Source organism: Monodelphis domestica, chromosome 8 (genome assembly GCF_027887165.1).
Source record: "Monodelphis domestica isolate mMonDom1 chromosome 8, mMonDom1.pri, whole genome shotgun sequence".
In the NCBI taxonomy this organism is placed as follows: domain Eukaryota; kingdom Metazoa; phylum Chordata; class Mammalia; order Didelphimorphia; family Didelphidae; genus Monodelphis; species Monodelphis domestica.
In genome coordinates, this window is record NC_077234.1 from 227,747,900 (window position 1) to 227,774,529 (window position 26,630).

Sequence of the window (26,630 nt, forward strand, 5' to 3'; positions counted from 1 at the left end):
TGTTAGATTAGAGTATAGTTCAACTAAAGCTTAAACGTGATCCCACAATATCTCTTCTGGTTAATAGACCTGGGAAGTGTTGGCTTTGGAAGGTAGCTTTCATGGAGGTTTGAGGGTGAGGGAAGCTAGGTGGTTCAGTGGATAGTGTTACACCTGGATTCAGGAATATCTGAGTTCAAATCCAGCTTCAGACCCTTACTAGCTGGGCAGGCCACTTAACCCTGTTTGCCTCAGTTTCTCCATCTTTCAAATGAGTTGGAGAAGGAAATGGCAAACCAGGAAAACCTCAAAAGGGGCCACCAAAAATTAGATACAACTGAAAAAAATGACTGAACCAAAGAAAAGTAATTATATAGATGGGATGCAAGTAGTTCAGTTAAAAAAAAAAATTAAAGAACCAGGCTTTGGTGTTAATCCTCAGTTTAATCACTTCATCCTAGTTCATATTGTTGCTTTAGTTGATAAATGATTTAATTTGATGAACCCAGAGAATAGGGATAAGAGCTGGCCTGGGAGGGATTCAGGAACCATCTGGTTTAAGCACCTATATTGGCTCTGTGACCCTCCAGGGCAAGTCACTTAACCTCTGTGTCCCTGGTGACTCTTTAAAAACTATCAGTTGTCTAATATTGGTAGAGGAAGATTTGTTTCTAGTTCCCTCCACTTATCTATTCACAGTTCCAGTTAAAAGTATTTTTGTATAATAAAGTGATCAGTTGTCTAATATTGGTAGGAGATTTGTCACTAGTTCCCTCCACACTAATGTTTTCACCATTCTAGTTAAAAGCATTTTTGAATAATTTGTATAATATCAGTTCATTTCTAATATCCTTTCTGTGGGCAGCCTTTGATGTTGTTGACCAGCTCCAATCATTGCCACCCCTTCTTGGAAGCAGGATCAGATTCATCATGGACTCTGTTACTGACTCTAATATTAAGGCCCTTTTGGGGGACTTTCTGTGGGTGGAGAAGGAAGCAGTGAATTTTGAAAAAAAGTAAAAATTAGTAAAAAGTAAAAGTAAAAAGCAGAATCGTTGGGCTAGCAAGAAAGCCAAGTATACAGGAGTAAATCTGGGTGGGGAGGAGCAGAAGTGGTAAAAACTGTACCTAAAGAGGAAGTCGGGGGAAAGTCAGGAATCACAACCAAGAGGTGAGGTTCAGTTGGCCTGCAGAATATAGCATTAAGGGAAGTCACATGATTTGGAACTTGAAAACATCCTTTGTTTGCTACCCTCGAATATTTTGTGACTAAGCCTTGGAAGGCCTCCTCTGCCTCAAGAATATCATTCTGTCCCAGAGGTCCCTTTTCTGCCCTCCTTCTTCCTGGATCCACCATCATCTTCCATCTCTCTCTGTAATCTTGCGAACAAGTTTGTATGCTAGATCCATGTTGCCTTTGGCTTCCCTTATCTTTCTTCTTATTGAATTCCCAATCTTCTTACTGAATCTTTAAAAGGCCGGGGAGATTTCTGGGCTCCTCTGGCCTTCTCTCCATGGCGACATTTTTCATCTGGTAAATTTCTCTAGGAAAAGGCCACAATGTGTGTGAGTCTCTTAGGATCACAGAATTCTAGATTTAGTGCTAGAGGACCTGAGAGGTCAGCTGGTAACACCCCACCCCCCTCCTTTTTTGCAAATAAGGGAAGAGGGAGCGATTTGCCAAAGGGCAAAGAAGTGGCAGGCCCAGATCTCTGCTGATCCCAAAGAAGCAATCATTTCATCCTAACTTTTCATTTCCCAGTTGGGTGTTTTTTTTTTTTGTTTTTGTTTTTGGAAGGGGAGAGGGACACTGGTGAACTGATCATTTATTTTAATAGGCTGAAATAGCTATAATCATATGCATTACTTTCTCCTTTTCATCTTTCTCTTGGCTTGGTATTTACATTGAAGTTTATTCTAATTAAGCCATGATTTCACTGCCCACACGTGACTGGCTCCGAAAGCAACTATTGCTAGGCCTATAACTGGATATTTCTTAATCACTTCATCTTAGTTTATAACACTGCTATTGCTGATAAATGGTTTAATTTGCTGAAGATCAGTTAAGCAGGGAAGTATTTCTTAATCGCCTGTTATGTGCCAGGAACCGTGCTGTGAGAAGGGGATGCAGAGTCTATTGGATATTTTGAACCTGGATGTCTCCTTATATGTCAAATTCAGCATGTGAAGACCGAGAATTCATCACTTCTCTCTCTCCCAATCCCAGCCCTTTCCCAAACTTCTCCTCTACTCCTAAGGGCACTTCCTTCCTTCCCATCACCAAGACTCAATTTTGGTGCCATCCCTGACTCCTCTCTTAGCTGACTTATGTGATCAGTTGCTAAATCTTGAATTGTCTCTCTTACACATCTCTTCCTCCCCTCTTATTAGCTCATGAATGAACTTTCCATTGGGTCTCCTGCCTGAAAGCCTCCTCCCTTCCTCCCTTCCATTGCCTCTCTCCAGCCTTTCCTTCCCCTGGCCACCAGTGATTTCCCTAAAACTTTACCTGTGCTGCTCAAAGACTGGTGACTTCCTGCTAGTTCTAGGATTAAATGAGAAATTTCCTGTTGGACTTGTACAGCTTTTCACAACCTGCTTCCAGCCTACTGTTGGACTTACACTGTGTTACTCTCTTCCATCACGCCCGTGACTCCCAAAATCAGATTAAAGTTCTTTTGTTTGGGGGTCAAAGCTCTCCCCAACACATCCCTTCCTCTGCTCCCCAATTTCCACTCTTTTCACCCCTTACTACCTTACTGGCTGTCAGAGTGGCCTCCTTGCTGCTGATTCTCCGAGACAGCCCGTGTCTCCTGAGGGCTCATGGCCCATGCCTTGGCTGCTCTCTGCTCCTCTCTATGTCCCGATTTTCCGGAAATCTTTCAGTCCCCTCCCAAATCCCACTTTCTACAGGAAACTTTTCCTGGGCGCTCTCTGTTGACTGTTTCAAACGCATCCTATTTATCGCTTGTTTGTACAGTTGTTTGCGTGTCTTCTCTCCCGTTAAGCAGTGAACTTAAAAATTTTTATTTTTAATTTCGTGCAAAAACGCACTTCCACATTGGTCATTGTTGTAAGAGCACAGGCTTTCTCTCCCATGCACCCCTTCTTTACTTTTGCCTCTAAAATTCCGCGGTTTTGTAAGACTTATTTAAGCACCGTCTTCTGCATGCATCTTTCCCCAACTTCCCCAAGTTCTTGCATCCTCCTTCCCCAAGCCAGCTTGGATTCATTTTGTATGAATGTGCATGTGGTCTCCTCTGATAGAATGCAAACTCCCCCAAGGCAGAAATTGTTTTACTTTGATTATTGTAATCCCCATACTTAACATAATTCCTGGCGCATAATAATAATTTTTGTTGATTGACCGGCCAGTTTATTCCATGAACTAGTCTTCCTTGTTGCCCTTAGGCCCTGCTCCTTTATTTGCCTCTCTAGAGAGCACAGAGTGCCCCTTCCTTCATCAGTGTTTCTTAAATTGAATTGTCATCTTTTCATTTAGCTATCATTTCTTTATGCCTCCTGGTTTAATTTGTAGCGAAGATGGATAGGATTTTATCCCTCCTTGGACCATTTTTTGTAGGTGAATTCAGACTGGTGTCATCATTAGCAACTTTGCAGCCCCTTTTTTCGAGGTGCCTCCGTCCCCATCACTGGGTAAGTGCTCCGTGTAAGAGAGAGAGAGACGTGCCAGGTACTTTCCCTTCTGAGTTTCTTGTCAGAAACCCATCCACCGCTTTGTAGATCACTTTTGGCTATGAATCCATGTCTAGGTTTAGAGAACAGGTCGAGAAGGGCTTTGACCACCAAACAGGAATTTGGATGGGATCCTAGAAGTCATAGGCTTTGGGATAGTACCAGGAACCTTTCCTGCTTGGGAGGAGTTGCACTGTCCTGGAATGGCCTTGAGAAGGCCATGGCGAGGTGTTCCTGGGAGACTTTGGATAGGAAAGATTGCGAAACTGGGAGCCAGAAGACTTTGTTCTTCTGAGTCTTTCCTGAGAAGCTGTTAGAAGATCATTTTCTTTTTCCTTAGTCTGGAGGACAGGTAGGTACTACAATGGAGAGAATGATGGACCTGTAATCAAGAAGACAAATCTTAACCGAGTTCAAATTTTACAAAAGACATGTATTCACTGTGTGACCCTTGGGCAAGCCATTTAACCTTGCTGGCCTCAGTTTCCTTATTTGTAAAATGAGCTGGAGAAGGAAATGATACACCACTCCAGTGACTTTGCCAAGAAAATCCCTGATAAAACTGAAACAACTAAACAACAACATTTTTTATCTGTAAAATGGAAATAATAATCTTTACAGTGTTGTTGCAAAGAAAGGGTGCTAAAAACCTTAAGGAATTGCTTTCTTTTCCTCTTCTGTAAAATGGAGATAACATTATCTGTCTCCCAGGGTTATTGTGAGGATCAGATGAGATAATAATTGTAAAGTCCTTAGCCCAGGGTCAGGCACAATTAATTGTCTATTCCTTCCCCTTATATGAGAGAGCTACATAATCATGACCAAAGCTTTGCCACTAGAGTCAGAGAGGGCAGGGAGCTGGGATCACGTGTTGATTATTAAATATTATAATTAATATATAACAGATATGGCAAAACATATACAATATGTATGTTAGGTGAAAACAATTTTTATAAATAAATTCAGACTGCTATCATTATTAGCAACTTTGTAGCCCTCTTCTGAGATGCTTCTTTATATAAATATCTAAATATTTACATATAAATAATATATTCATAAATATATAATATAACCAAGTATTTAATAAGTATACTATATACCGTATACTATAGTAAATAATGAAATTATAGCAAATACATAAAATTACTTAAAATTATAAATATAACAAATAAATACAAATAATAAAATATAAATAAATTAAAAATGACTTTTATTAAACCATTGCCCAATACCGTGCTAGGGATACAAGGACAGAATGGAAATCGCTTCTGCCTTTAAGGAGTTTACGTTCTATTGAGGGGAAACAGTGTGTGCTTAGATAAGTAACTATTAAATCTGTATCGTAGTTTAGAGGGGAGGGAAGACTAGTAGCCTTCCTATAAGAATTGCCACCCAAACTGGAATGTAGACAGTTAGGGATACTATGAAGTAGAGGCGAGAGGAGAGGTGGAGTGAGGAAGTGAGAAGTAGGTTCAGTGAGGCTAGGAACATAATGTGTAAAGGAGCATAAATGTGCAATTAAACCTGGGCTAAAGCCAGATTGTGACAGGCTTTTAGGGTCAGACATGGGAGTTCGTGTTTTGTCCTAAGACACAAGTGGGAATTGGTGGAGCTTCTTGAGCAGGGGAGTGACATGCCAATTTGTCACCTGTGAGGAAGGTGGAGTAGAGAGGGGAGAAACTGGAGATGGGGCGACCAATTAGTTCAATTCGAAACCAGGCTAGGAGTTGTGTAAGTGGAGAGAAGGGGACAGATTTGAGAGATGTGAGAGATGCTATCAGCCAGACTTGGAAAGTGACTAGATTAAAGGGTGAATGAGTGATGACTCTGAATTTTTAAACCTGAGTGATTAGAAGTATGGCAAATGGTGGTATATTTACTACTTGAAACTGGAGAGTTAAGAAGAGGGTAGAGCTTTGGGGAAAAGATAATGAATCAGATTTTGGACAAAACTCATTATCTTTACCTCTTTGCGACCTGTGCTTACTCATCTGTAGAAGGAGTTAGGATTAATGATCTCCAACGCTTTTCTGTCTCAAATTCTAAATCTTAAAGGTTGGGCTATTGCTATTTTAGACTACTGTTGTCGGATAATAGCAAAATAAAACATTCTTCCAGGCTCTTCCTCTCTCAAGTTTATCTTTTATACAATTGCATTAATATCCACAAGACAGAGGTTTGACCACATCACTCCTCTGCTCAAAATCTTTCCTATTGTCTCTGGCATAAAATACAAACTCTGGAGCCAGGCATTTAAAGTTCCTACAAAAAAAGTCCTTCCTTCCTTCCTTCCTTCCTTCCTTCCTTCCTTCCTTCCTTCCTTCCTTCCTTCCTTCCTTCCTTCCTTCCTTCCTTCCTTCCTTCCTTCCTTCCTTCCTTCCTTCCTTCCTTCCTTCCTTCCTTCCTTCCTTCCTTCCTTCCTTCCTTCCTTCCTTCCTTCCTTCCTTCCTTCCTTCCTTCCTTCCTTCCTTCCTTCCTTCCTTCCTTCCTTCCTTCCTTCCTTCCTTCCTTCCTTCCTTCCTTCCTTCCTTCCTTCCTTCCTTCCTTCCTTCCTTCCTTCCTTCCTTCCTTCCTTCCTTCCTTCCTTCCTTCCTTCCTTCCTTCCTTCCTTCCTTCCTTCCTTCCTTCCTTATCTAGGTCTTTCTGACCACTGTGCAACCTAGCTGCTCCTCCTTCCTTCCTTTTCAAACTTATTTTATATTACTTCCTTTTGTATCCTCTTTGTTCTAGTCAAATTAGCCAACTGGTTATTTCCCAAATTTGATGTGATATTTCCCATACACAAGACAGAGATACTCCCTAGTGCCTATAACATTTGCTACACATATTTGTTAATTTTTTACATTCTCTAGCTTTCTTCAAGACCCATCTCATATGCCACCTCCTATGAGAAAGAAACCCTTCCCAGAATTCTCAGTTGTTGGTGTTCTCTTGCTCCTCATCTTATTATTATTTTATTTGTATTCTTTTATTCAAATACTTCTTAAGGGTAGGAACTCTCTGATTTTTTACTTAGTCCTACTCACATTCTGCATAGTAGGACATCATTGAATTGAACTGAAATTCCTCCAAAACCATGAATTTTTATTCTTTTGACTGAATATTGAATATTATGGGGGAAAATTTAGTTTCATCCTCCCTTTCCAAAAAGACTACATAATATTTTAAAAATAAAACAAAAAAAATACAGTTATGTCATCCTTATACTAAATGTTGGTAGTTACCATTAAAAGAATTTTTCTCATTTTCCCTTCCCCCTTTATCTCTATTAGTCCTATCTCCATTATTATGTTGACCAGTTGATTTTCTACTCTGCTAGAATTTTTTATTGTAGATTGTGCTTTGGCTATCTTTTTGTATTGATATTTTCCTATCTAAAGAACAGATTTGTCTCATTGTAATTATTCTGTAGGGTATGATCCTGCATCCCTAACAATTTCTTTGTTCTGCTTTTTCTATGAGTGAATTGAGGTTTCACAGGTTTTTTGGGGGAAGTTTGAGATTGATGTTTGTCCCCATCCTTTCATTTCCTGGTTTAATGAATGATATTTGTTTTTGTATTATTCATTGTTTGGAAAGTGTCACCTGTTTGATGCCCCAGAATTTCCATTTGTTTTTATTGTTGTTGTTGAATCAGAGATTTGCTTTATTGACCTTTGCTAGTTAAAGAAGGCAAGGAAAAAGTCAGATGAACCAGTACCAGGGAACATACGTACCTGTTTATCAAATATGGAAGTATAGGAAAAATGCCTGAACTAATGGCCAGACCAGCTGTGAGTGTCAGGAAAAGTTTGCTGTAGAGGAATGTGCAATGACATGAGGAGACTTAAGAAATGGCTGGCCAGGATGAACATGGTAGGAGAAATTGAGAAGAAAGACCATTTGTGGTCAGCTACTTCTTCAGTTTTGTGGAGTTATTAATGTTATTTTGAGAGAATTTTGCTGTGAATTCTTAGTCTGTAATCGTAGTCGTGGTGAGGAATCTTGGTTCCTTTTTTTAGTAAAGCCATGCCCAGTATGGGCCAGTTTGGGATTTTTTTGTAGATGTTTTTAAGTGATGATTTTGTTTCTTTCCTTAAGCAAAATCAAAGACTGCTTTTGATATATGTAAAGATTTTTCATGAGATTGGCTATGTTGTTAATTTATGAGCTTTGGATGTTGAAATTTCTAGGTCAAAATACCCATTTTCTGGGCTAATTTCTACTTTAAATAGCAGGCTCAGAGAACCAGAATAATACCAATTATTGGTGTTAGCAACTTTTGTGTCTATGACAAAGGGCGTCCTTTGTTTTCCATTTTCAAAGACAATTATTGCCTCTGTGATCTTGAGCAAATTGCTTAATCTCCCTATCCCTCAGTTTCCCCATCAATAAAAGTAGAGGTTTAGACTAAAAAGTATCTGAAGACTCTTTGTTGGTCTAGATCTATGGTATGATGAGCCATGAAGGCATTTGATTTAAATTGGTTTCATGCAGATGTAATTTTTCTTTTGAAGTACACTGTGTCTGCTTCCTAGGGCCATCTTGGCAAGTGTGACTACTTGGTAGAATTCAGTAGAATTCTTTGATCATGACAACTTTTATTGTTGTTCAGCTGTTTTTCAGCCATGTTCAAGTCTCCATGACCCTGTATGGGGGTTTTCTTGGCAAAAAGAGTGGGGTGTTGTTTCGTTCTCCAGCCCATTTTACAGATGAAGAAACTGAGGCCAACGTGGTTAAATGACTTACCTAGGATTATTTAGCTGTTAATTATCTGAAGCAAGACTTGAACTAAGAAGAGTCTTCCCAACTCTAGGTCTAGCACTTTATCCCCTTTACCACTTAGCTGTCCCTGTTAGGAATCATAGAGGTTTCTGCCTATTTCTAAACTTTAATTTTGCATTTGGAACTCTTTAAGTGTGAGATCCTTTTGAACAATGACTTGTTAATGGAAGAATTGCCCTATATCCATCTTGATATTATTGTTATGCATGCAACCAGAAGGAAAAAGGAAGGTACAAAAATGATACTCCTGGCTCATGCAAATAAAGGATTGTTGGAGTTGCTTTTATTGTGCATTTAAAGGCAATAAGAAAACATTCTTAAAAGGAATATTTGATCACCCAGTATTGTAGTGCATATGAAAAGATAGCCATCAAAATTACTGTGATTTATGTTCCATAATTTGTTGTAGAGAATGGTAGAGGAAAATTCTATGATGAATTAGCCAGGAACTTCTAAATTAAATTAACATATATTTTGATAGCGATTTCAGTGACAATGTGGGCATGGGGAGAATGGTGAAAAGTCTTAGAAAATTAAGTAGGGTTGTCAACTCCTTAGAAGCTTTCTGCCTTTATATCATAAATATTTCCTTTGAGCCCAGAATCAGAGTGTGCTGAACATGTCAAGCACCATATAACATTTTTAAAATGAAGATGATTGTATTTTAACAGGAATAAAATGACTCGTTCCTCCTGGTGTATGAGTCATCCTGAATTACTTGCCTGTGTATTGGTCAGAACACTGATTGGTTAGAGCAAAATTTTATAAATCAATATATAGCAAGATTAAAGAATTAAAATGAGAAAAAGATGCCATATTTAATGAAAAACAGCATTACCTTGACCTATCCGGTCAAGTTATGTGGAAAATGGAAGAAGCAATGGACATCCTTGCTAATTAAAATTTTCTACCAAAATTTAGCAGATTATATTAATTGCCAAAATGTGAAGTCCAGAGGATCCCAGAAAACACCTCAGCCAGCAAATATATTATCTCTTTGCCCAGCAGTGAGATATGATAGCAATGGACTATCCTGGTTTAGAGTAAAAAACCTGTAAGATATTATCAAGAAGGATAGTGGAAGACAATGAGCCAGTATTACCTAATAAACCAATGAGAAGCAGGATACAATTGAAAGGATTTTAATAAATGGACAGAAATGGGAAAAGAATTGCAAAGATTTAAAAAAAATCCTTTCTCCATCCAGCAGAGTCAGTCTTAGGAATCCTCTATGTTTCTTTTTTTAAAAAGTATGTAATTTGTTTGGATATAGTTAATTCCCTCCTTTCTCTTCAGTAGAGAAGGCATCATTTGACAAAAAGATATATGTATATATAAACCTGCCTTACTTATTTCTGTTTATCAATCCTTTCTCTGGAAGTAGACATACATAAGCCATTCTTCAATGATATTTCTGTTGCTGTATATATTATTCTCTTGGTTCTGCTTGTTTTCACCTATAAGTGTTTCTTGAGGAAATGTAAATGGTGCTGGTTTTTTTAAAAATGGGGATAGCAACTAGATAGGACAAATATACCCAGAAGAGGTGTGTGCTAGATGGGATAATTTTGAGAAGTTTAAGGCATTGATTCTCAAGGTATATGAAAGTGGGGGAAAAAACCCAAAGGTGGTAGTAGAGGTTAGGGAAACTTAGCCTTCATTATCTCCTAGCCTCAAAAAGACAACTGAGAAAAAACCATAACAAAGTTCATTTGGAAGAACAAAAGATCAAGGATATCCAGGGAAATCATGAAAAAAAAATGAAAAGGAAGGAGGACTTGCAGTCCCAGATCTCAAACTATACTATAAAGCAGTGGTTATCAAAACAATTTAGTACTGGCTAAGAGACAGAAAGGAGGATCAGTGAAATAGACTTGGGGTAAATGACCTCAGCAAGACAGTCTATGACAAGCTCGAAGAACCCAGCTTTTGGGACCAAAACCCACTTTTTGATAAAAACTGCTGGGAAAATTGGAAGACAGTGTGGGAGAGATTAGGTTTGGATCAACATCTCACACCCTACACCAAGATGAACTCAGAATGGGTGAATGACCTGAATATAAAGAAAGAAACTAAGTAAATTAGGTGAACACAGAATAGTATACATGTCAGGTGTTTGGGAAAGGAAAGATTTTAAAACCAAGCAAGAGCTAGGAAAAAAATCACAAAATGTAAAATCAATAATTTTGATTACATCAAATTAAGAAGTTTTTGTACAAACAAAACCAATGCAACCAAAATTAGAAGGCAAGCAACAAATAGGGAAACAATATTTACAACAAAACCTCTGACAAAGGTTTAATTACTCAAATTTATAAAGAGCTAAATCAATTGTACAAAAAATCAAGCCAATCTCCAATTGATAAATGGGCAAGGGACATGGATAGACAATTTTCAGTTAAAGAAATAAAAACTATTAATAAGCACATGAAGAAGTGTTCTACATCTCTTATAATCAGAGAGATGCAAATCAAAACAACTCTGAGGTATCACCTCACACGTAGCAGATTGGCTAACATGACAGTAAAGGAAAGTATGCTGGAGGGGATGTGGCAAAGTTGGGATATTAATTCATTGATGGTGGAGTTGTGAATTGATCCAACCATTCTGGAGGGCAATCTGGAACTATGCCCAAAGGATGCTAAAAGACTGTCTGCATTTGATCCAGCCATAGCACTGCTGGGTTTGTACCCCAAAGAGATAATAAGGAAAAAGACTTGTACAAGAATATTCATAGCTGTGCTCTTTGTGGTGGCCAAAAATTGGAAAATGTGGGGATGCCCATCAATTGGGGAATGGCTGAACAAATTGTGGTATATGTTGGTGATGGAATACTATTGTGCTAAAAGGAATAATGAACTGGAGGAATTTCATGGATACTGGAACAAGCTCCAGGAAGTGATGCAGAGCGAGAGGAGCAGAGCCAGGAGAACATTGTACACAGAGACTGATACACTGTGTTACAAGAGAACGTAATGGACTTCACCATTAGTGTCAGTGCAGTGATCCTGAACAACTAGGAGCAATTTACGAGAAAGAACACTATCCACATTCAGAGGAAACACTGTGGGAGTAGAAACACAGAAGAAAAACAACTGCTTGACTACATGGGTTGAGGGGGTATGGTTGGGGATGTAGACTCTAAATGAACATCCTAGTGTAATGGAAATAGGTTCTGATCAAGGACACATGTAATACCCAGTGGAATTGCTTGTCAACTGTGGGAAGGGAGGGAAAGAATATGATTCTTGTAACCAAGGAATAATGTTCTAAATTGACTAAAAAAAAAAGACAACTGAGAGAATATCATTAAATATCAACCATCTCCATGTACAAAGTGTTAATGAGTCAACACATGAGTCAAGCCCATCCTTGAGTGGGAAGAAAACAAGGTGCTTTTTAAAGCAGTATTCATTCCATAGTGGACTATTTCTGTACAATAGCATAATTGTCTGTAAGTGTAGATAATACGAAAACCCACTGTGCTTATTGTTTGTTGACTCTTTAAAAAACCCTATTTGATTTGGAAGTACAAAATGCTGACTTAAAGACTCTTTCAACAGGATACTTCCAGGCCCTGCTCAAAATTATTTAAGATAATTTAAAAAGATGTAACAACCTAGAACATTGATTCCTTGTTTTATTAATATCAGTTGGGGCAGAGGAGTCACTCGGTGGGCATTTATTAATTATTTTATATTCCAGGTACTGAACTGAGGGAATACTAAGAAAAACAAACAAAAACCCCCAACCATATTTTAAGGAAGGAGAGACCATACAAACAGCTATGTAGATATAAGCTATATCCAGAATAAATAAAAGGTTATCTCAGAGGGAGGGGATCAGCATTAAGAAGGATGTAGAAAAGTATCTTGGAGAAGGGAGTATTTTAGCAAGGACTTGAAGGAAACAAGGAAATAGAGATATAAGGAAAGAGAAGCTTTCTAGGTAGCAGGCATAGTCATTGAAAATGCAGTCAAAAGGTTATACCTCTTCAAGGAATAGCAAGGAGACTGGTGTCAATGGATCCTTGAGAATGTTCGAAGGAGTAAAGCACAAAGAGACTTAAATTCCCCAAAGGTGTTCACCAACTGTTGTATGAGGACAAAAAAATTGGATTTTTGTAAGTGGATGGTGAATTCTTCCAGAGGTGTCTATTTATGGATGGATTTCATCACTGGAACATTGACAAGCCTCTTAAGCAATATCTAGATACTTGGGGAAATACTAAAAAACACAAGATTATGAAGAAGGCCCGCTGTCCTGATTATGACATGCAGTTAGATAAACAATCCATAGAGCTTGCCCATCGGTTGGTATTTCTAGGACAGACTCTGCGAATGAATCATAAGCTAACTGCCTGTCAAAAATAGCAAAGGGTTTGTTTTTAATTGGCCTTTCTCCCAAAGGAAATTCTTGCCTTTTAAAAGCCAGAAATCTTCCAATGATATACAGCTGTGACTAGTGGAATTTTATAGCTCAGCAGGAATGGAAATTGGAAGTAGGGTTTTTTTTGTTGGGTTTTTTTTTGATGGAGAAAGTCTTGATGATCAGGGACCCCTTTATTAGACTTTTGCAAAACAAGAAGTGAGCAGGGGACTTGTCAATGAAGATGAAGTTCCTTGTTTTTGGCATCTTGCGTTGTGTGGTGCATGATGCCAGCACCTGCTTGGTTCTCCATAATTTTTTCCACCCAAACCCTTTTTACCTCATAATTTGAAACCTAACCAATCCAGAGTATCACAGAATCCACAGAGCATGTTGGAAAAGCATGAGTGAATGTGGGTAGGCTGCAGCATGTCCAAGAAATCTGTGTTTAGAAAAGCTGAGCTGATTGTGTGGTGAAGTCTCCCCAACTGGTGGTCAACATGTGAACTCAGAGCACCAGAGGTGGATCCTTGTAGCAGTGAGTGATGGAGAGTATGTAGTCCCATTCAATTGACAAGGGCCTGGTTTGGGGGGCATTTTTTGCTTTTCTTTGTATCTGCAGTGTTTGTGGTAGTTTATACATTTTGTTCAGTTGTTTCCGGCTCTTCTTGACTCCATTTGGAGTTTTCTCAGCAAAGATTTTGCAATGGTTTGCCATTTCCTCTTCCAGCTCCTTTACAGATGAAGAAACTGAGTCAAACAGAGTTAAGGGACTTGACCAAGGTCACATAGCTAGGAAGTATCTGAGGCCAGATTTGAACCTAGGAAGATGAGTCTTCTTGACTCATCCATCCATTGCACCACCTAGCTGCTTGATTTACTTAATATATACTAGCTAAGTGACTGCAAGCATGAATGGATTATTAATTTGCTGCATTGGAGGAAATATCTGCATAAGTGAGATCTTGGATTTAGTGGCATTTTGAAGCTATGATTTTTATAGATGCTCTTTCAAAAGTTCTTTAGCAATGGAACACATTTGTGAGTCTCATCTGGGATCAGGAGTGTAATTTGTGGCTATGTTTTATTCATGTGTGTGTGTGTTTCATGGTTGTATTTCTTTGACAAACTAACCCCAGTGTATAGAGATGGAAATATAAACATTCTAGACCTATTAGCACGATTCTGTACAACCTACACCAAGCAGAACTGTAAGGTAGTAAAACAGTTTGATTTTATGATTTGAACAAAGCCCACGAATTTATCAAAACAGAGCCACTTAAATTTAGAAGCTTATGTGTGTTTTTTTCCTCTGCTTAATTTTTCACAGAATAAAGATTACAGTGGAAGGGAAGATTGACATGGTTCAACAGTGTCTTGGAAAAACCCATAACTAGATGTTATTAGAAAAACCCATCACTGGAAAATGAGCACTGGGAATATTACTGATAACTTCTCAAAGGTTCTTTGTTATCTTTTAACAAGCATAAAACGTGTGCATTCTTATTTTAATCACATTGACAGTAGAGCATTTAATTTTGACTTCCTCATCTGTTTTCCCTCTTCAATTTTTCACCTTTTTTATATTTCGTTATTAGAAGTAAAGCTCCAGGGTCTGTTTTTTCTGTGATGTCTTCAGTAACACAAGGAGCAGAGGATTCTACTCATTGAAGGAGCTGGAGAATGGAAATTTTCCTATAATAGCATTCAGATGAATGAACATTTATTGAGTTATTAGTGTGTGTGAGGTATTACTGGGCTGGGGAAGCCAGTGCAAAGATAATCCTTACTTTCAAGGAGTTTATATTCTCCTTTAGGGGGAGGGAATAAAAAAGAATATTTGAATGTAAAATCACATGTAAGCATATAATTCAGTGGAACAATTTTTATTAAACTCTTGCAGATTACAAGGCACTGAGCTAGGTACCTGGAGTGTGTGGGTGTGTTTTGAGATGGGGGAAAGTGTGAAGGCAGATAAAAGTCAAAAAAGAGCCTCTTGAGCTTCTGTTCTCTTGAGGATATTGAAAAAAAGTTTTATGGCTTTTAAAGTGTAATTAATACAAATAAGAATTTAAATTTTTCTAGACTAATCCTATGAGAACAAAAAATGGTTGATAGAATTTGCTTTTATACTAATGGTTGTTTAACGAGTTCCCTCAAATAATACTTGAGTATATCTTAGGTGGAAGATACTTTGTGTAACTTCTTCCTTGGCTGATGGAACTAGTCAGTTTAGTCCCCGTAGGCAAAAACAAGACCAAAATACTTCTTTGAGTGGGACTTAGAGGTCATTAAGTCCAACTCTCCTTATTTTGCCAGTGAAGAAATAAATCCAGAAGGACAAGTGACTTGCTTCATTTCATGGTGGTTAGGACCAAGATTCGAAACCAGAACTCAATTTTTATTTGTTTACATACATACATGTACACACAAACATACATCATAAATATAACATTCTACAAGCAGTTGTTATTTATTAGGCATCTATGTTGTGCCAGGCACTGTGCTAAGTGTTGGAGATATTTTTAAAAAGGGGGCCAAAAAAAGCAGAAAAATCTGCCAAGATTTCATTTTGGTTGAGTCAGGGAGGAGTTGATCCTGAGATGATGGGGACTTGGACAATAGTGGTGTCCACAACACTAAGAGGAAAGTTGGGAAGAAAGGAGTGAATTTTGGGGAAAAGACAATGCAGGTTTCAGACATGTTGAATTCGAAATGCCTTTAGCATAGCTACTTTGAGATTCTTAAAAGATAGTTAATGGTTCAAGACTGTAAGTCAGGAGAGCGACTAGGATTGGCTATATTGATAGATCTGGGAATCATCTGCAAAGATATGATCATTGAAACCAGGGGGACTGATGAGGTTATGGAATGGGATATTGTACAGGAAGGAGAGAAAATGGGACTAGCATAGAGCCCTGGGGGATAGTCATGGTTAGTGGATGTGGCATGGATGAAGGTCCAGTAAAGAAGTCTGAAAAGAAGAGGTTAGGCAGATAGGAGAACAGAGAGAGAGAGACAGACAGACAGAGAGAGAGAGAAAGACAAAGAGAGAGAAAGAGAGAGAGAGAGAGAGACACAGAGAGAGAGACAGACAGACAGAGAGAGAGAGATACAGAGAGAGAGAGAGAGACAGAGACAGAGAGAGAGAGAGAGACAGAGAGAGAGACAGAGAGAGACAGAGAGACAGAGAGAGAGAGAGAGAGAGACAGAGAGAGAGACAGAGAGAGAGAGAGAGAAAGCGATAGAAAGTTAGGTCAAGAAGGATGAAGATTGAGAAGAGGCCATTAGATCCAGCAGTACTAGATCATTGTTAATTTAATTAAGGAGGCCCCAGAAAAATGGTGGAACACACATAAATTATAAGTTAATTGGATTATGGGGACTTACATAATTGTGTCTTGTATGTGTCCAATTTCCCAAAATGGTGAGAGTGATGACCACTGGTAAAAGTTTAGGCTTTCTCTCTCAATATAGAGGTAGAAAAATTTGAGGGGAGGGAAAACATTGCTTGTAGCCTGGTTCTAACCCACATTCCTCTGACTCCCAGCTTTGGGCAAGAAGAAATCTGTACGTTTCCAATTTAGGAACAATGTCAAGATGTGAATTATCCTATGAGGCTGAGGAAAAACTCACTGGATCTTTTACACAAGTTTTCTTCCATTTGTTGTTTGGAGAATATTTATTTGGTACCTGCGCATATGCCAGATTATTTTACAAGGCTGACTAGATTGTGGGAATTGAAAAGGGACCTCCGAAGGTCCCCTGACATAGTCATGGATTGTCAGTCTATTTTGTTTATTTTATTTCAATTTTCAATTTGGGACTGAAAGGAAGCTCAGATGTCATCCAGTCTTCAATTTACAGAGGAGGAAACTGTCCAAATGAGTTAATGGTTGAAGGACTTGATCACAGGACTTTTGACTCAAGTTCAGTTCTCTCTATAGTCTTCTCATTCTGTTTTCATGCTGCTGCCTCCCTTATTTTAGAATCATCTTATTCTTTATCACTGTTTTGTTTTGTCTTTAGAGACCAGACATTCTCTGACATCTCTTCCAATGCACACTGAATTATTAAGAATATAATAAAAATTACTGATCTCAATCCTGCATTCTAAACCCATTTCTTTTTTTTTTTTCTATCAGTGATAAGGAATGGCTAGTTGGCATATGCTATAGTAGATTATAGGCTTTTTTTCCCTTAAAATTTACTAATCTGAGGATTATAGGTTTGCTAGAAAGGAATGTGTAGGTTACCTAGTCTAGCCCCATCTTTTGACAGCTGAGTAAACTGGGGCAAAGCAAGGTTAAGTGATTTGTCTAAGATCATATATGTAATAAGTGGATTCAAGCCCTTTGACTGCAAGCCCAGCATGTTTTCCACTACCATGCTGCCTCTTCACAGGTCCCATTTTTCTACCCTTTAATCATCAAGAAATTCAATTTCCTTTTTTCTAGTGACTAATATAAATTATACATCATAGTACCATTGGCAGCTGTAATCTCTCATGATTATTATTAGCTATGTAAATCTTCCTTTATATTTATTTTAGTTTGAAAAGGAAATCATGAGACACTCATGATAAAGAAAAAATAAATCATCCAATCCTAAAACAATAGCCCCCAGGGCCAAAATATCAGTTTTATGCCCTGATGTTGAAGATCAGATTACTTTAATAACAGGTTCCATTTCAGAAGCATTTATTAAGTACTTGTCAGGTACATGAAGTTGACCCATCCCTGCTCTCATGGCATTTCCATCTTGTAAAAGGATAGGACATGTGCTTAATTGACCATAGTCCAGAATAACTTTAAAGTGAAAGAGAAGTGAAACCAAAATGTGATTGAAAATCTGAGGAGGCAAAGGTCCTAATCTAATGGACACAATCAAGAAAGGCCTTCTGGAGGGGTTTAAATGACAAATAGGAATTTAGCTGGTCCAGGAAGGGTGAGAGGACATGTCAGGCATAGGGAACAAGGCAAGAAGCAGGTGGGAAAATGTAAGATGTTTTCAGGCGACCACGAATTTGACTCCCTTCATAGAGTGCACATGGTGGTAGTATGAGCTAAACCCAGAGGGGTAATAATAATGGCTGCATAGCATGGAACACTCTGAATACCAGTTAAAGGAGTTTGAATTTCCCTTGGTTGGCAGTAATGAGCCATTGAAGGGTTTCGAGCAGAGGAACGACATCTGGCCTATTCACTGGAAATATTCGACAGCCGTGCAAAGGATGGTGTGGCTGTTGTTAGACTTATTAGGATATAAGTGAATACATAGAAGAGTATATAAGCATATACATAAAGACCTAAGCTGTGGAACTGACAGTGAGAATGAAGAAGAAGAGGAGATATGTACTAACTTATACAGCAAAGGCAGAAATAATGGGATCTCATAGCTGGTTGCCCATGAAAGTTGAGGAAGAGGGAAATTCCATGAGATTATGTAGCTTTCTGTCATGGGAGTACTGTCTGAATGGTGGTACTCCAGAAACAAAGTAGATTCTGGCAACAGATAATCAAGTTTTCCACATGCTTCATTTGAGGTCTGGATCAGAGCTCTGGGAGAGAAGATGAGGCTTGCCAGACTGTCAGGCGTCTTCTCCCCAGATTTTTAGGATACTTATTCTCTCTGGGTTCTCTTCCTTCCTTTCTGACCCACTACTCTGTCTCCTTTGTTGGTTTTTCATTCAGATCAGGTCCCCATGATCTACGGGAGAAGGAAGTGGAAAAGCCCTCCTGTACCCTGGCCAAGAAAACTCTGTTGATGGCCACTATGTGGATCTCCTTAGCTCCTATGGATTTGTTTATCCTCTCTATGTTGGAGATTCTCTAATATACTTATTTAGTCCCAAGCACTCTCCTGAACTCTCTTTTTCACATCTCTAATTACCTATCCGACATCTTGCACTGGATGTTCCATAGTCATTTTAAACTCAACATTCCTTCCTCCCCAAACTCTCTCTCCTTCCACATTTTCCTGTTCTTGTGGAGGTTACCACCATGGTGCTAGTCAAGGGTTCTCCCTGACTTTTCACTGCCTCCCTACTCTCTTCTCTGGCAGAAAGCTGGTCAGTTTCACATTTCTGGTGTATTTCACACACACCCACTTGTTCGTTTCATATGGGCATTTCACTGCCTCTTCCTCCTACCTTTCACCATGTTTCCTGGCTTCTTTCAAGTCCCTGCTAAGTCTTACCTTCTTTTGGAAAATTTTCTTACTGCTTTTTTCTTGGTTAGTTATTTCCAGTTTATCTTGAATATAACTTCTTGTTTCAGTTGTTTGCATAAATTGTTAGTTCCTTGAGAGTTGAGGCTGTTTTTTAACTTTCTTTGAATCCCCAAAATTTAACACAGTGCTTGGCACATAGCAGGCCTTAAGAAATGTTTATTGACTTTTTGCTTCCCATTTTACTTTTTACCAGTTCACTTAGTTGAATATTGAAAGTTGAATATTGAAAAAATAGTTGAATGCTGCTATAATGGTGCAAGGGGCAGTTTGATAACTCAGGGGAGTAAAATGAAATGGGAAGTAGGATAATCTTTGATCATATGTCTAGGTCAAAAAATCTTTTCTATAAATGCTTAGTTTATGAGTTCTATATTTGGACCGTTATTATTTTTGTTCAATTATTTCACTTGTGTTTGGACCTCCCCCCCTTTTTTTTTGTCCATTTGGAGTTTTCTTGAAAAAGATACTGCAGTAGTTTGCTTTCTTTCTCTAGCTCATTTTATAGCTAAGGAAACTATTTTATTTGTTAAAAACCCTTACTTCCTTTCTTATATCAATTCTAAAACAGAAGAATGGCAAGAATTAGGCAGTTTGGGATAAGTGACTTATCTAGGGTCCCACAGCTAGTAAGTATCTGGGACCAGATTTGAACTCAGGAAGAGCAGTCATCCGGACTTCAGACTAGCATTTCTATCCTTTGCATCACCTCATTGCCCTTCTTTATAGGTTCAAAAGCATTAATTTGGTTTTACTCTAAGGTACCTAACCTAAGCTATAGCAATTTATTGCAAATCAGCAGTAAACTTAAAAAGTTCGTAATTTTAAAATTGAGAAACAATTATTATAGAGGGAGAAGTTGTGGTAAAACAAGAATTCCAGAATATTTACCCGAATCTGACCTCTCTATAATGTAAATAGCCTAAATGAATTCATTCATTTACCACACACAGTCTTAAATTCCACTTGAGGGGGGAAAAGTTTTAAAAAAGTCCCAAGGGATTATTTTGCCTACCTGATTGGGTTTAGTTCGTTCAATTTTAAGTCAGAACGTTAATCATAAGTCTGTGACAAGAAGTGTCACCTTCAGCATCTGTGCAAGCCTGTTATTATCTACATATTAGAATTGTAAAGGTACCCAAAAATGAAATAGGGGCACCTTTCATCATGGTAATGAAAGTATCAATTGAGATGCTATATTAAAAAAAACTTTGCAAACTTTGAAGTGCGCCATAAATGTGAGTCATTAATATTGCTATTTTTCATAGTAGCAGAAATAATTAAAATGAGAATACCGGATCAAATTTTAAGGCATAAAAACAGAAAAAGGAACATATTCACTAAAGGTACAGCACCTTTTATCAAAATTCAGACTCACATGAAAAAAATCCCTTAAGGGAAAATGAATATTGAACTGGATTTGAGGACACAGCCCAATAAGTTTCCTTTGTTTTTGAAAGCAGCCCCTCAATGTAGTAGCCATATGAATTTTTCATCTCTAATGGGTGGGTGAAGCAAAAATAGCCAGCATTTATTAAGTGCCTACTATATAGAGTGCATTTAGTTGCTTGATCCTAAGGGATATGACATTGGAAAAGAGGAATGACAAATGCATAGACAGTGATAATGCTAGTTATAATTATTAGGCACAAAAGAGAAGGCAAAGGGAGCAGAAGAGGAATTAGTGAAATGGTTGCTGCAGGAGTCAACTCAGATTGAAATCCAAATGAGAGGATATAGAGTAGGGAGAAATCAGAGCATATTAATTGATCACATTTCCAAGGGAGATTATTTTAATGATTCCCTGAATGGACCTGTAGGACCTGTAGGGCATGGCCACTTCCAAGACCAGATTTTAGGAGTCTGGACTCATTGTGAGGAAGATCTTCTTGACCCTGCAAATGGGGAGAAATTAAAAAGCTCTTATCCTGGATTGCATTTGTGACCCCCTCCTGTGCAGAAGAAATTGGTCAAAAAGAAAATGATAACAGATCAAACGAAAGAGCACATACTCTGAAATTCACTTTGTCCCTTCCTTGTCATGTGGACACTGTTCCGAAGTGCCTCGTAACTTCTCATTTTAAAGCTCATAGTTGTCTGTCAAAATAGCTGAGACCCCCCAGAAATATTCCACATGTACAGTCACGGAACACAACTGTCATTCCACATTGGGCTCTGAACCAGGATTGGTGGGAACAAAGGGTCAGATCTAGAGGAAAACATGAACATTTTTTTTGAGTCACTATTGAAAGGAGGGGGAAAAGCCTGAATGCCTACTCCCATTTCCAGGCACCCTTTTAATTCTTTGTCCAAAAGCTGAATACAGATAAACAGCAATTTAAATGTAATATTTACATAACCTACAAAAATCTGGGTCAGTCTAGCAAAACATGGACTCTGAGGTTAATTCAGTCCCGTTGAAGGTCTTAAGAGTGCCTCATGAAGGCTTTGCTAGGATTCTTGTGAAAAGGGTGGTTTGAATGTTTTATATTCATAAACTACCTACTTGGCCATGTTCCTTTTTGTGTGGAAAGTTTCTAAAGATTTTAAAATTAGTAACGGCAAGATAATTAGGGAAAAATCCGTGCCTCTCGTAGCTCTTGAAAGCAGAGACTGTTTACACCTCGTACAGTGAGAGGCACATCATGATAGATGCTTTTTGATCGACTGACTGTATTGTCTAATCCTTATAAGTCCCCTATTTTAACAGAGGCAACTCAACTAGAACCCAAGTTCAAATCCGGCTTCAGACACTTAGTGGTTTTGTGACTCTTGGCATGTCACTTAACCTGTAACTGCCCCAGTTTCCTCAGCTGTAAAATGGGGATAATAATAGCACTTACCTTGCAGGGTTGATGGGAAGATCAAATGTGATCATTTTAAAGTGATTTTAAGTTGAGTGCCTGGCACATAGTAGATGCTGTGTAAATGCGTCTCCCCTTCTTTTCTCCCTAGATTTCCCAATGCCAATTAAATCACAGGTCTATTCCTCATCCCTAAGCTAGTTGAACAAATAACCAAAAAAGAAAATGAGTGTGATAACATGAATGAACAAAAGTCCTATAAAGTGAAAAAAAAAATCATTCGCTGCTGGGAAGGGGTCCTTGAGAAGGTTTTCCTTGAAAGATGATAAAGAAATGAACAGGCTGTGGAAAAGAGGAGCAGGGAGGGGGAAGAAATTCAGAACATAAAAGTATGGAGGAAGGGGGAAAAATTAAATGGAAAATCCAGTGTTGAGCAAGTAAGACTTGTCAAGATGACATTTTGCATGATGTATCAGGTTTCTTCAATGGGCCAATACATCCTGTTCTGTCAATTGTTATTATAAAAAATTTATATTTTGATAATTTCTTTGGATATATTTTTAAAACAACCTAGTTTTAAAATTATTTAAGGAACTGTTGCTGAAAAACAGTGTTAATGTGATTAATTTATTCAAACAAGATCTATTAAGTATCTTCTGGGGATGGTATGAAGATTAGATAAGATATGCTAGTGTAATAATAAGACTCAAACCAGTGCCTCTAATAACAGACTTTCCCTCAGTACGTTGAAGAATTGCAAAACAAACTCTGTGGAATTCTAGTTCATATAACTGTACAATATTCTTATCTTCTATATTTTGATTTTGGGGATCTTAGGATTTTTAGTTTAAAAAATCTAGGCCCCCTCATTTTTAGGATGAGAAAATTGAGGATCCATTGACCTCTTCTGGGTGGGAGTGGCAAAGTGGAGAGAACCTTGGGCCAGAAGTTAGGCAGACCTGAGTTCAAATGTAGCCTCAGCTACCTACTAGCTGGTGACCCTGGGCAAGTCACTTAACCTTCTTTGCCTCCATTTCATCATCTATAAAATGAGCTGGTGAAGGAAATGGCACACCATTCTGGTATCTTTGCTAAAAAAACAAATCCCAAATTGGGCTCTGAAGAGTCAGGCATGACTGAAACAACTGGACAACAACAATTCTATCCTTCTTTAGTGAGTCCAGTGTCTGGCTCACAACTAGTGATTCAGGATTGGAACTCAATGACCTGGAACTTAATGTCCACATTCAGCCTCCTTAACTCTATACCAGCTGCCCTATGGGGAAATTAAAATTCCTAATTGTGTAGCATCATAGACTACTGTAGAAACTTGAACAGTTCTTGATTCAGAGCATTTATGGAAAGACAGAAGAACCTTCCCATTGGTTGTTTTTAATATTTCATTGTCCCAATGCAAATCCTTTTCGCCATCTGGACTCTTGTTTTACTGAATCTCATGGTGGTTCTGAGCCATTTGCAAATTGAAGAAAGGGCTTGGTTGTTCCGAGACTGCATGCTGCTATGAAGTGTTGATTCTACATCGTTCCCTGTAGGAGCAGGAAGAAGGACCCAGGAAGCTGGCTCCTCTTTTCAATGCTTTTGCACACTGTTTAATAATGTCTTGAATTTGATGGGAGATTCCTTTTTATTAATTAGTTCTTCTTTGGTTGCAAATGCCTGAGGAATTCTAAGACTGGCCCCAAGATTAGCTAGAAGAGTGTGGTACTTCAGGGTCTTCAGATTAGAAGTGTTGGGTACCAGGAGGTGGGGAGAGACGAAGGAAGAATAGATGAGTAGAGAATGAACTTGGCCTACTTTGAAGTTGTGGTGAGGGCTCTGGTGTGCCCTCACTGGTATTTTTCTGCATTGAAACTGTACATTGAATACCCCGGAGTTGGGAGGTAAGACTAAGATGCTAAGAAGCCCTGGAGTCATGTTCATCCACTTAAACCTGTCCGTGTCCTAGGCAACTTTTTTCTAAGTCCCGGAAAATTTCATTTAATTAATTTAGAATTTTTTTCCCGTGGTTACAGGATTCATGTTCTTTTCCTGCCTGCCCCCAACCGCCTCCCATAGCCCATGCACAATTCCTCCAGGTTTTACATATGTCACTGATCAAGGCCTATTTCCACATTATTAATATTTGCAGTTGGGTGATCCTTTGGAGTCTGCATCCCCAGTCAAATACCCCTCGACCCTTGTGATCGAGCAGTTTTTCTTCTGTGTTTTTACTCCCACGGTTCTTCCTCTGAATGTGGATAGTGTTCTTTCTGGTAGATCCCTCCAGGTGGTTCAGGATCACTGCATTGCCACTAATGGAGAAGTCCATTACATTCGATTGTGCTACAATGTATCAGTCTCTGTGTACAATGTTCTCCTGGTTCTGCTCCTCTCGCTTCTCTCCTCATCACTTCCTGGAGGTTGTTCCAGTCTCCATGGAATTCCTCCACTTTATTATTCCTTTGAGCACAGTAGTATTCCATCACCAATATATACCACAATGTGTTCAGCCATTCCCCAATGGAAGGGCATCTCCTCATTTTCCAGTTTTTTGCCACCACAAAGACTGCAGCTATAAATATTCTTGTACAAGTCTTTTTCCTTATTATCTCTTTGGGGTACAAACCCAGCAGTGCTATGGCTGGATCAAAAGGCAGACAGTCTTTTAGGGCCCTTACTTTCTAAGACTTCTTAGTTGTAAAGAAGGTTCTGAAGTGCATTGGTAGAGGGACTTTCCTCACCTGGAAGTTCTTTCTATCAGTGAAATCTTAAAGCCACCCCCCTGTCCTTATTCCTCTATTCCTATGTTTGTTTAGATAGTTCCTTGATGGTTTGGTACTCATTTTCTTTCCATTTCTTTGCTGCTACAAAGAGGACATGGTTTATTTAGAAGTCTAGTTCTGGGCAAGAAAAAGGAACAGCTCACCTATCAAAACCAAGGGTATTTCCAGAGGATGAGGATGAGTCCCAAGCCCCAGGGGGAAGAAGATGGTGGAGGAAGACAGCATGGTGCAGAGATGACCTGGAGATTCTCAAATGCCTGCTGTGTGCAAGGCAGGATAAGACATAATCCTTGTAGCATGGAGATTACCATCTAGTCAAGATAGCACAAATACACAAATAATTGCTCTATATCAATTCCCCCTCCTTGCCTCCCCCAGCCCCAGAGCATTAGCAAACACACTGTGACTTCCAGCAGGGAAAATACCCTTCCAAACATTCTCCAAAGGCAGAAAGCTATTATCCCTAAACTGACTTAACACGTCCCAATTGTGATTTGTTTTTGGCTGCATTTTCACAGCTGTTCTCTGTCAAAGTGAATCTTTTAGGAGAGGTGGAAAAATCCCCCACCACACCACAGGGGGAGTACGAGCTTAGAGTGGGGGCGAAGGCTGGCGGCAAAATGGGTGCTGCCCTGGCAGCAAGGATGAGAACAGATAAAAACAGAGCGAAAGGCCAATAAGACATCCTGGCCATCCGCTTGGCCATCCTGGCTTTTCCCGGGTTTCCCTTGGGAGAGCAGGAAGGAGCTCACTGGGGGAAGTTAACTGGCCATGATGGTGAAGACTTGGTGCCCTGGGGCGGGAGTTGATGTTTTAGTGTAAACAGAAAATCCAAAGACCTGAATGCTGAACTAAAATCCAATAATGTGGATATTTTCCAGGGTATTGGACAAGATTAAGGAAACTAGTGCAATCTTTGGAAGCAAACAGAATATTGTTAGAAATATGTTCGATATAAACGCTTCTCCCTCTTTCCTGAATATTCCATTTGATGTGTATTTAGGGCAGAGTCAGCTTGGGGAGGAACCACATTCCTTTAACATGATAGGGTTGAGACCTCAAGATTTCAAGGATATTGTCCTTTCCTTTTATTTTGAGAATGTTATTAATTAGGCTGTGGCCAATTACTCTTAGTAATGACAAGGGTACTTGCAATCATCTTTGTGTAGATTATACAGTGTGGGGTAGGTGGATTTCCTTGGGTTTAAAAAAATGTTTGTTTGTTTTTTTTTCTGACTGAGTATTTTATCCCTAAAATCATTTCTTTGACTTTACAGCTGAAGTACATTAGCAAGAATAAATGGTAACAGGACCACAAATCAGGTTCATTTTTTTTTTCAAATTGTATAGAATAAAGGAGGGTGCAATGGACTATTTTCATTCATATTTGAAGAATTTTGTTGTTTTTCCCATTGTGGGATAATATTCTTTTCCTTTTCAAAATCCACCTGCCGTCTCAACGCTCTTCATAATCTGATTTTAAGGCGTCGGTGTACGACAAAGGAATAAGTATTAACTTTGGAGGTAAAAGATCTAGGCCCAAATCCTGTGATCTTGGGCATGTCTAGAGAAAAGAATGATACTTCCCATCCCCTATTTCCTTTTCCCCTTTTCCCTGTGGAAGGGTAAACCCTAGTTAGGGAAGGTGAGTCTTAAAGCCAGATAGCAACATAGTATGGATTATTAACTCGCTATGTGACTTTGGAAAATAATAATTGCACTTCATAAAACTCTTTATAGATGTTATTTCATTTAATCCTTACAATGAACGATTATCTGTTATCTCCAGTTTACAGAAAGGGAAATTGATTCTGGGAGAAATTAAGTGACTTGCTTGTCACTTAATTAATTAATTAATAGGTACTAAGTATCTGAAGCAGGATTTGAACTTGACTCTATTCAACTCTGAGTCCAGCTTTGACATCCAGATCCCTTGCTCTTCAGTAGGTTTTTAGTGGTATCAACTCTTTCTGACCCCTTTTGGGGTTTTCTTGGCAAAGACACTGAA

At 38.7% G+C, this 26,630-nt stretch overlaps 1 protein-coding gene across 6 annotated transcripts in view; it reads left to right on the forward strand.

Annotated features, from left to right (window-relative positions):
* The window catches only part of TBL1X (transducin beta like 1 X-linked), a 364,349-nt gene that overhangs the window by 88,659 nt on the left and 249,060 nt on the right, over positions 1 to 26,630 (forward strand). For 2 of the 6 annotated variants that reach the window (XM_056808015.1, XM_056808018.1), the window contains exon 2: positions 14,138 to 14,269. The exons of the other annotated variants lie outside the window; for them this stretch is intronic. The gene's annotated coding sequence lies outside the window, so the exon portion shown is untranslated. The remainder of the gene's footprint in view (positions 1 to 14,137; positions 14,270 to 26,630) is intronic. 6 annotated transcript variants of the gene reach the window in all.